The sequence below is a fragment of the Mesoplodon densirostris genome, chromosome 3, assembly GCF_025265405.1.
Source record: "Mesoplodon densirostris isolate mMesDen1 chromosome 3, mMesDen1 primary haplotype, whole genome shotgun sequence".
Lineage (NCBI taxonomy): Eukaryota > Metazoa > Chordata > Mammalia > Artiodactyla > Ziphiidae > Mesoplodon > Mesoplodon densirostris.
Genome location: NC_082663.1, coordinates 8,377,230 through 8,389,577, shown reverse-complemented (window position 1 = coordinate 8,389,577; position 12,348 = coordinate 8,377,230).

Genomic DNA, 12,348 nt, shown 5'->3' with positions numbered 1-12,348 from the left:
TTATGAGCAGTTCCTTTGGCCTTTAGTTTTAGAGATTCTGCTAATTTCCAAAGTCACTTAGGTCAGCAACTTTTCTCCTCGCCCCTTTTAATGAGGGCGAGGAGAAATTATATACATTTGTAATAGATTTAGATGTTCTTGTCACATTTTGTATCTCTTATTAGGATAGTCCAACATTCCAAGTGATTTGTTAAAATTTTCATACACTAAGGTTCACTCTTTATCCTGTAAAATTCTATGGATTTTGACAAATGCATCACATCATATATTCATCATTTTGTTTTCATAAAAATAGTCTTATTGTCCTAAAAGTTTCCTGCACTTCATCCATTTAATCTTCTATCCCTCTCCCTGAGCTCCTGGCAACCACTGGTCATTTTATGGCCTTTATAGTTTTGCATTTACCATAATGTCATATAGTTGAAATCATACAGTATCTTGCCTTTTCAGACTGGCTTCTTTCACTTAGCAATGTGCATTTAAAGTCGCTGCTTGTCTTTTTGTAACTTGATAGCTCATTTATTTTTATTTCTGAATAACATTCCACTGTATGGATGTACCACAGTTTATCCTCTCACCAGTTGAAAGAATCTTGGTTGCTTCCAGCTTCTGGTGATTATAATAAAGCTGCTATAAATATTCATATGCAGGTTTTTGTGTGGACATAAGTTTTCAAGTCAGTTGGGTAAGTGCTTAGGAGCACAGTTGCTGGATCATATGGCAAGACTATGTTTAGCATTTAACTTTGTAAGGAACTGCCAATCTGCCTTCCAAAGTGGCAGTATTATTTCACATTCCCAGCAGCAATGAATGAGAGTTCCTATTGTTCTGCACCCTTTCCAGAACTCAGTATTCATAGTTTTTGGATTTTGTATGTTATAATAAATGTGTAGTGGTATCTACCTGGTTTAATTTCCACTCCCCTAATGAGAAATGATGTTGAGCATCTTTACATATGTTTATTTTCAATCTGTATATCTCCTTTGGTGAGGTGTCTGTTCAGATCTTTGCTCATTTTTTAATTGGGTTGTTCCTTCTGTTATAGTTTAGTTTTAAGAGTTCTCTATACATTTCAGATAACAGTCCTTTATCAAATAAGTTTTTTGGAAATATTTTCTTCCAGTCTGTGGCTTTTCTTTTAATTCTCTTAACTGTGTCTTTCATATATCCAAAATTTTAACTTCAGTAATGTCTAATTTATCATTTTTTTCTCTCATGTATTATACTGTTGTTGTTATATCTTAAATTTTTTGCTAAGCTCAGTCACATATTTTCTCCTTTGTTTTCTTCCAGAAGTTTTATAACATTGCATTTTGTATTTAGATTTATGATCTATATGTGTTAATTTTTATGAAAGTAGTATGTCTTTGTCTAATTCACTTTTTCTGCAATATGAATGCCCAATTGTACCAGCATCATTTGTTGAAAACATTGTTCTTTCCCTGTTAAGTTACCCTTGCTTCTTTGTCAAAAATCAGCTAATGATATTTATATGGGTCTATTTCTGGGTCCTCCATACTATTCTGTTGATCTGTATATCTACTCTTTCACTACTCTGTCTTGATTACTGTAGCTTTATAGTAAGTGCTAAAGTCAGGTAGTGTCAGTCCTCCAACTTTTTTCTTCTTCAGTATTGTGTTGAGTGTTCTGGATCATTAGCCTTTCCTATAAAGTTTGAAACCAGTTTGTTGATATCCACTACATAGCTTGCTGATATTTTGACTGGGATTGTGTGGAATCTATATATCATGTTGGGAAATATGGGTATAGTAATAATATTGAGTTTTCTAACCTGAAAACATGAAATATGTCCCCATTTATATATAGATTCTTTGATTTCTCTCATCACAGTTCTGTAGTGTTCTGTATCCTATACATATTTTGCTAGATTTATACTTAAGTATCTTATTTTGGTGTTAAGTAATTTTTTTTAAGTTCAAATTCCAATTATTTATTACTAGGATATAGGAAAGCAATTGACTTTTGAACATTAGCCTTGTATCCTGCAACTTTTCTATAATTACTAGTTAATCTCAGGAGTATTTTTGTTGATTTATCTGGGAGAGTTTCTACACAAACAATCATGTCATCAGTGAACAAAGACAGTTTTAATTATTCCTTCCTAATTCACTTACCTTTTCTTTTCTTGTCTTATTGCACTACCTAGGTTTCCCAGGATGAAGTTGAATGGGAGTGGTGACAAATGACATCCTTGCCTTATTCTCATAATTTAATTTTAAATGATGAATTTCTGAGTTACATGAGAAAAGGAGTAGAAGTAGAAAGGGAGGCAGTATTGCAGTGGCCCAATTAAGAAATGATTTTCAAAGTTGTGGAAGGGAGAATTTAAAGGAGAAGATGGATTCAAGAAAAATGACCAATCTGTAGAACCTGGCGACTATCAGCAAGTATAACGTAGCTGGCTTGGACAGTGAGGCAGTGAAGCAGCACCATTCATCAAGAGAGGAAACTCTTAGAAGTATTAAGAATTATCCTGAATGCATTTACATATATTAAACTCAATATTTATGAATCTTTATGAGGTAGATACCATTATTATTCTCAAATTATGGATGAGGAACAGAGACATGAAGAAATTAAGTAACTTATTTAAAGCTACCTAGTTGTACAGCAGGAACTAGATTTAAATCCAGACCACCTGGCCCCAGGATCAATGCTCCTAACCATATATAATTCTTATATGTATGTAATACTGGATTAAGATTAATTCAGTCTTTGGCATATATGTTCTAGGAATATGTAGGATGTTTAAGTGGAAATGTACTCATTTGTTTCTTTCTTTCTTTCTTTTTTTTTTGTGGTACGCGGGCCTCTCACTGCTGTGGCCTCTCCCGTTGCAGAGCACAGGCTCCGGACGCGCAGGCTCAGCGGCCATGGCTCACGGACCCAGCCGCTTCGTGGCATGTGGAATCTTCCCGGACCAGGACACGAACCCGTGTCCCCTGCATTGGCAGGCGGACTCTCAACCACTGCACCACCAGGGAAGCCCTCATTTGTTTCTTAAGCTATGCTGTTGGGACATTGTTGATCATTATAGTATTCTTCATACTTTTTTGAATATCTGAAATGTTTCATAGTATAATATTCTATTCAAGATTAATGGTATGAAAGTATTGGCTTGACTCTTCTGTAGGGTCTGACATAGGTTGTAGGTAAAATACAATTATTGGGGCTACTCCATATTTTTGTTATATGTATGTCTACTCTCAATCTCAGTCAGCATTGAAAACCAGGAGAAAAAGCCATCCTGATGCCAGAAACATTGAAAAAGGAGCGTAATTGCTGATGTCATCTTTTGTGAGGGACCAGCTCTCCTCAGAACTGAGTGAAGCAATCCCAGGAGAATCTCCCAGCATTCTCTGAGTGGGGCAGAGAGGCTGGAGGCAAGGGCAAGCCATGAGCAGTGGTTAGGAGCACAAGTATCATATGATGATTTTATAGTATTTTTAGTGTAGAAAAATCGTAAAGTAGATAAAAGCATAAACAGCATGTAAATAAAAAAGAAATCAGAATGCCTACACACTTAACATTTGTTGTATCTCCTTCTAATCTCTTTCTCCTACATGTATATTTAAATTATTAATACATTAATTTAGTTTTTTTAAGCTTAAAATTTTAAAGCAGAGACTATACTCACATCTGTTAAAAATGTGTGTTTTCAATTTCTAACATGATGCCAGGCACATGGTAGACATGCATTAAATATTTATAGGAAAAATGAACTCTAGAAATCAATACAAATATTTCATGTCTCATGAATTTCTATTTTGGGACATATCAATTAACTACATAAAATGACCATTTAAAAAATTGCCTTGAAATTGACTTTTTAATTAATATTGTTATTCCTACTTCTCTTTGTTTAATTTCACTTCCCTTACATATTTTCCCATCATTTTATTTTTAAGCCATATATTATTTTAAGTGTGTCTCTTTTTGAGTAGCATATAGTAGAATTTGCTCTGTGACTCTCTGAATCTTTTGTTTTATAATTGGGTTCAACTCATATTTATTGTTGTAACTGATATGTTAGCTCTTCTGCTTTCTTTCTTTTTGCTTCCTGTTTCCTTTTTTTATTCCCTCTCATCTGATGATCTAGATATTTTTTCCTGTATTTTTTCACTCTCTAGTGAGTTGAAGACATGCAACCTATTTTTATTTTACTATTATTTAGTGTTAAGGTTTTACCAGTATATTTATACTGTAAATATGCTAGTATGAAAATATAACATATAATTTCATTGGGAAAAATCTGTTTTTTTTTTCTAGACATCAGTTCCAAGAATGGAATAGTTCTTATTTTTCTCTCAATCATCTGATAAATTACCAGGTGCTATTTCACAGCTGAAGACTTATCCTTCTCAGATATCATGAGTATTAATAAAGATATTTTGTTAGACATTAAGAGCAGCTTCCATAGCTGTGGTCTATTAGGGGACATGGAATTGTAGGGCAGATGCAAGCTTTGTAGATATCTTCATATTATACATCAAAGCTGTCCATGGAAGACATCGGCGGCTTTGTCAGCTATAACACCATAGTTATAACAAGGGTCTTTCAATCACAGAGATTGTTTTAACTATTTATTAACTATGTTGTGATTTTGCTCTCAGTCAGAGCAGCTGCTTCAATAAATCTCTCCAAATCCTTTCTAAAATGAAACTTTTTTAAGAACAGAAAAATATCTTTTTACAATTCTTTTCCCACTTAATAACCTGTCTGGAAATAGGCAGCATCAAAAAAAAATCATGAAGTCCCTTTTAGATAATTTTCCTGAATCCATTTCAACTCCTCAAGTGATTAGTGAGCATCTAATGCATAGAAATCATATTCCTTATCCCCAAAAGTAGGTTGAAACTTGGTGAAGATACATCTTATGGTATTAGCTGAAAAGTAGGGTGGTGTTACAATCACAAATACTTCAACTTTTTAACAAGTTATAAACTATCATGGTGTAATAACATGGGAAAAATCATACCTCAATTGTTGTCCTGTCTCTTTCTCTCTCCCACCTTATGTTCATTTATTTTTATTTATTTAAAATCACTTCTACAATGTTTGCCATATGCTAGGCAATGTTCTCAGGCTTTTACAAATATTAAGTCACTTAATTCTCATAACAACCCTTAGAGGTGGATATTGATATTACACCCATCCTACAGATGAGGGGACTGAGTATTTGACTCCAGACAGGACGACCTAGAGTCTGTGGTTTTAGACATTACACTCTACCATCTCACTAGCATCCTCAGAGTTTACTGTTTGTATTTCCACAGCTCAGATCTAGGTTAAGGTGAGTTTAAGGAGGAAGCAGGACATAGGTCAAAGAATAAAACAGATTTGGTTTACAGCCTTGGTCTGTCCCTTACAAGCTATGAAAAATATGGGTAGGGAGAATTATATCCCTAAGAACATTCCAATCCTAATCTCCAGGACTGAAAATGATGAGATACCACACCCATGAATACATTACCATACACAGCAAGGGGAATTTGAAATGTAATCAGGATTACTAATCAGTTGACCTTAAAATAGTGAGATTATCCTGGATTATCTAGGAGGGCCCAGTGTAATCGCAGGAGGCCTTAAAAGCAGAGGCAGGAGAGGAAGTTGAAAAGATTCAAAGTACGAGAAGTACACAATGTGCTGTTGCTGACGTGAAGATGGAGGAGGCTGGGTGTCAAGGAAATGGGGACCTCAGTCCTACAACTACAAGGAACTGAATTCTGCCAACAATGGGCCTGAGCTTGGAAGCAGGGCCTACCAGAGAGCCTCCAGAAAGGAGCACAGCCTGGCCAACACCTTGATTTTTAGCCTTGAAGGATTCCAAGCCAAATAACCAGTCCTGCTGTGTTGGGCTTCTGACTAAAGAACTGTGAAATAATAAATTGGTGTTTCAAGCGGCTAAGTTTGTGGAACTTTGTTACACAGCAATAACATACTAATACAATGACCTCAGACAAGTTCCTGAACCCTGATGATTTGTTTCCTCATCTGTAAAGAGGGCTTTATGGTAGGTGTGTTCTTTGAAGAATAAATGAAATCATTACATGACAGTCTGGCATAGCATCTGACACTTAGTAACAGTTCAATAAATGTGGCTGCATTTCACAAGTATAAAAAATAGAATGTAAGAGCTAAGAGTGAAAGAGAGAAACTAAACAAGGGAAATGGCACTTTAATTGAACTTTGAGAGGTAGGCTGAGTTTTGATAGACAATCCAGATTACAATTAAACCAGTAAAGAACTGAGAGGAGAAAACTCTACAGTTTACCCAAATCTATCACTTGTGCAGAAGTATGAATTTGCATTTTAATAGGCAGAAGAACATTAACTGATCTCAGACTGTAGAATCTTTTGGAGACAACTTTCAATCCTGGAAAACAAAATAGGAGCAAAAATAAAAAAAGGAAATCAGTATAGAATATATAGAGTAGTTTATAGCCCATATGTTCACACAGCCAACTGTCAGGGGCAGGACCAACACAGGGCTCATTTTTATTTCAGCTCTGTACCATTTACTCTGTATGTGCAAATGAGAGCTAAAAAATGTCTGTGTAAAACACAAGATGCACGTTCACATCTGTGATTGACACCTGGTATACATGGTATGATAACCATCACTTTTCTACAGAACTCAAAGGAAGTCTTGTGAAATGAAATCACTGAGATTTTAAACAGCATTAATTCAGAGATTATGGTTCTGCTGCCTTGTTGGGAAATGCCAAAAAAAAAAGAAGAAGAAAAATGAAGGGGGGGAAGGTAATCCTGAGAGACATGGAGGGTCTTCTTAGGTTCCTAGGACTGCCACAAAAAATCACCCCAAATTGGGCGGCTTAGAACAAAGGAAATTTATTCTCCTACAGTTCTGAAGGTGAGAAGTCTGAAATCAAGGTTTTGGCAATATTGGTCTCTGCTGGTGGCTCTGAGGGAAAATCTCTCCTTACCTCTCTCCTGGCTTCTGGTGCAGCTGGCAGTCCTTGGCTTTCCTTGGCTTGTATATACTTTGCTCCAATCTCTGCCTCTGTCTTCACATGGCCTTCTCCTCTTTCCTTCTGTCTCTTATCAGGACACTAGTTATTGGATTTGGGGCCCAGCTGGGCAATCCAGGGTGATCTCATCTCAAAATCCTCAACTCAGTTACACTTGTAAAGACTCTTGATCCAAATAGTCACATTCACAGGTCCTAGGGGGTAGGACTTGGGCATATCTTTCCTGGTGTTGGACACTCAAATCCTTAGACGGACTATTACCTAAATCCTAGTGAGAAATAGCATAAACCTTCTTAAATAAATGTGGAATTACACTAGGAAAAAGAGAGCAAACCAAATGTGGCTAATTTATGGGGGTAGCATTTAAAGTTAAAAAAATTCTCTAATTTATATTTCAGTTAAATATTAGTATAATCTTCTGCATGAAGAAAAAAGCTCATTCTTAGAAGAAGGAAGTAAAGATTAAGTCCCTGAAAAAAGTTGGGCCATTATATGCAACTAGAATTTATAAACCTCTCCTCCTACTACATTCCAGACTTGTAAAGACTCCAACATGAAAAATAATAAAATATTAAGAAAAAATACAATTAAAAATACAAACTATTTTCTACCTTCATTTCAAATTTTTTAAAAATATTACCATTAGTTGGGTCCAACAATTCTAACTGGTGGTTGAGGTGATTCAGTATTTGGTTTGCCTTTTTTTAAAAAGCACATATTTTTTTTTTAGAATCATCTTTACTTAGCAAAGTTTGCATGAGAGCAAGCTAACTTCTAATTATTGTCTTGATAACTTTGTTAAAATATTTATAATAATGCTTTGTAATGTAGAATCGTATGCAAATATAAAGTGGAATTTCATTGGCCAAATCAAGTCACACGACAGCATTTAATTTTACTTGGATGGGGGACTAACCAGCACTCAGAAAGAGAAAGAGACTGAACATTTGTGAACACCCGAACTACCGTAGCTTGGAATGTCTAAAGACTTACTACAAAATGGAAAATATCTTTTTAGTCAGATTGTGGGTAAAATCCTTCCATATCTGATCAAAGGTAATTGGATATTGACAAGTAAATTCCATTTTCATCATTATCTCTGGAACAAACAAGAGAGAATTAGTCTTCCTACCAAAATTTCTTACAGAAAAGACAAAAATACTACCAATTTTGTTATTTTTCTTTCTCAACAGATAGAAGATATAATTTCCAGAACACTGATAGTATTCTGGACACTTCCAAATATTTGAGATGTCTGTGTGAAACTAACTGATTGACAGTGTATGCATGTATGTGTGTGTACATATATGTTGCGATGCTTATTAACATATATGTTTGCTCATATTTGAGTTCCCCTCTCTGTAGGCACATGATAAGGACTTTGCCTCCCATTCCTCTGAGGTCAGGTGTAGCCTTGTAACTTACTTCGGACCGTGACTGGTTGAAGGTGACTCATGTCACTCCTTGACAGAGCATTTAATTGCCTGCAAGACACCTGACTGGTATCTTTCCCTCAGCTATGGTAACCGACTCAGTGTGGTCTGCACCGAAGAAGAAATCCATCACCCCACACCTCCTTATGAGGAATAATGTGGAGCAGAGCCCCTAGCAGACCAAGGTGGGCAGCGTTAGTAAAAATAAACCTTTGAGATTTGGGGGTTACGATACCTTATGAAAATAGCCATAAATTCCTCCATCAGCTTCACAATGTGAATTGTTGCTCTTCTCATCAGGGGGTACATTTTCTTTCTCCAGCCCCTAAAACTGGGCAGAGCTTGTGACTTTCTTTGATGAATAAACTGAGAAGTAACATTGAGGGAGTCCCCAACAAAGGCCTCTTGAGGCCTCGTAACTTCTGCTCGACCTCCATGCTACCTTTGGACCACCCTGTGTAGCCAGCATCCATAGGGAGGGACCATGTGCAGAGAGAGACCTGGCTGACAGCCAGGATCTACCTCCAGGCATGGGAATAGACATGCCTTGGACCATTCAGCCCTGGATGGGCCACAGAAGACTGAACTACACGGGTGACCCCAGACAAAACTCACAGAAGAACTGCCAGCTGAGCCCAGTCCAAACCACTGGCCCACAGAACTGCGAGTGAATACAATTTTGTTGTTTTGAGCCACTAAGGTAGTGTAGTTTGTAGGTGGCAATGGATAACAGATGCAGCTTAAACTAACTTATCCTGATTAATGCGTGTGGGTAGTTATGTGTTTGCATGTAATATAAATGTGACTATATTATATATACGCATACACATATGTATCATTGTGTGTGTATAGTATAAATCTGTATATACATTAAGTATATACATATACACATATACCGATGTGTATATGTCAACATAATTTTTATCAGCAGACTGGGTCAAGAATGTGATTCCGTTTTTATTTTATAAACAAAGAAATTCATATGTTCACTGAAATTTCCCTCATTCCTATCAAGATAATCTTAGCAGATGGCTAGATTAAAGGGGTCTTAAAATTGGACTTGAGGAAATCACTCTCTAATAGTTGATTCTTCTGCAGACAAATTATATTAAAACCAGATTGTGAGGTTAGAAGATCAGTATCTTTGTTTTTCCCTCTACGCCCTGATGCATTCCAGAATACACTATGCAGTCATTGCCAGACGTGATTAAGACCACCTTCAGGGTCAGGAAAGATAGCGTCCATTCTCCTTTTGGAGTTCAGGATTACATCACTCCTAACTGACACTGCTGTGATTAGTCAAGCTGGAATCACTTGGGCTAAAATGTAGCATGGAAATCCACTGATGCTTTTAATATATTTGAAAAGTTAGTATAAAAATTATAAAAACATTTCTAAATTATCTCAACTGAGGAAGGGGGTTGGTTTACAAGACAGAACCAGAGTTCAGGCCGATTAAAGTCTTCAACTGGAAAGAATAGGATTGGTTAAAGTGGAAAGTTTTTGGTTTTTCTTTTTAATTGAAAGATACTTGATTTACAATGTTGTGCAAGTTTCAGGTGTATAGCAAAGTGATTCAGTTTTACATATATATGTATATAGATATATATTCTTTTTTCAGATTCTTTTCTATTATAGCTTATTACAAGATATTGAGTACAGTTCCCTGTGCTAGACAGGAAGTCTGTGTTGGTTATCTATTTTACATATAGTAGTGTGTATATTTTAATCCCAAATTCCTAATTTATTCCTCCCCACCCTTCCCAATTAGTAACCATAAGTATGTTTTCTATGTCTGTGAGTCTATTTCTATTTTGTAAATAAGTTCATTTTTTAGATTCCACTTATAAATATCATATGATATTTGTCTTTCTCTGTCTGACTTACTTCACTTTGTGTGATAGTCTCTAGGTCCATCCATGTTGCTGCAAATTGTATTATTTCATTCTCTTTTATGGCTGAGTAACATTCTTTTTTATGGCTGAATAATATTCCATTGTATATATGTGCCACATCTTCTTTATCCATTCATCTGTCGATGGACACTTAGGTTGCTTCCATGTTTTAACTATTGGAAAGGTTTTAATTACAAAGGAAATTTGCATGAAAATTATGTATTCGGTTTCTGTTGCTGCTATACCTAATAAACACAGACGACATTGGTTAAAACTACACACATCTATTATCTTCCAGTTCTGGAGGTCAGAAGTCCAGTCCAGTGTGGGTCTCACTGGGCTCCAATCCAGGTGTCAGCAGGGTGAGTTCCCTTCTGGAGGCTCTAGGGAAGAACCTGTTCCCTTGCGCATTCAGGCATTGGCATAATTCAGTTCCTAGAGTTTGTAGGACTGAGGTCCCATTGCCTTGCCGGCTGTCAGCGGGGAGCCGCCCTTACTTCCCAGAGGCCTCTCTCAGATCTTACCTCGCTCTCCCTACCTCTAGGTCCTCCTCGTGCTGCCATCTCTCTGACTCACTCCCCTGCCTTCCTCTTCCAATTTTAACTCATGCAATTAGATTGGACCCACACAGATAATCAGGGTAATTTTCCCATCTCCAGATATGTCCCTTAATCACATCTGTAAAGTCCATTTCACCACATAAGGTGACATATTCACAGGTTCCAGGGATCAGGACGTAGGCATTGTTGCCAAGGGTGGGACATCATTCAGCCCCTCACAGCCTACAGAGAGGCATAGGATGATTAGAGGTGCAGGTCTTAAATACCTCATGACGACTGGGTCTCACCTCCCAGTCTGGGCAGTTTGGGGAATGGATTAGGAAATCTGGGGAACTCGGTGAATGCTAGGGCATGCTCTGTGTAAGGAAGAATGAGCTTCATGTGTAGGCCTTATTTTTTGCCAATTTGTTTAGAAATATATCGGACTTTTCCATAATACCTTTTATTTATTCTTAGAAAGCATGTTTAACTACCTCCTTCTATGTGGAAATTCCTTCGTAGATGAATGCTTAGTGCTTTTCATTCCCCAGTCTTGAGAAACTCGCTGGTGAATTCGGGACTCAGGGTGAATCTGAGTCTTGACGTCTGAGTCTATTCACTGCAGAGTGAGATGACCTGAAAGAGGTCCCACGGTCTCCTCTCCTGACTCTGTGGGGAATGGCTCTGACCCAGACAGGTCCCCCTCTTTCACGGTAAGCATAGGTGAATGGAGAGTGCAAATAGCAAGGGAATTTATTTGGGACCATTGTCTGGATTTCGTTCAGAGGCAGGATGATAAGTACAAAAGGGAATCCAGTAATAAAATGAAGATCTTCTATTGGGCCTGACCCCTTATGACCTAACAAAATGTTCATGTCATGTGTTTTCCCTTCTAATAGCTTTGGATTGTTGTGCCATGGAGCCATCACTAGATATGTGCTCGCTCACAAAATTCTTATACATCAGATAGACCTGACTGTGGAGCCAAATGATGTCATATGGTTCTGTCCACTGGCCACCAGCATGGTAGCTCTCCAGGGTGCTCACAGGGATGGAAGACCTCCCGGCAGGATGAAAGCAGTCCCACGCTACTGCCCTGGTTGATTGTTCTAAACAGTGGAAGGTCAAGCCTGAGATCGTTATTAAGGATGAAACACTGTCATCCTTCCTGGAGGGCAGCTGGTCTAGGTCTTGAGTGTTAGACATAATTAGGGAAGTCCAGGTGGCTTTCCAGAAGCCAACCTCAGTCACTGCAGTCCCAGTGTTTTTAGCAAGAAGGAAGCTCTCCTTCCCCTGGGGCAGTTCAGGGCGGTCCCTGTGCCCCCACAATGGTCACCACAAGTCTGGATTCAGCTGTCCAATTTGAGAGTCCAGGGACTGGTTTTGTCAGTTTTCACAGAGATTATCAAATCTCCATGAAATCTTTGGGAGTTTGAGCCATGCAGGAAAGTTAATAGCAGGCAGATTT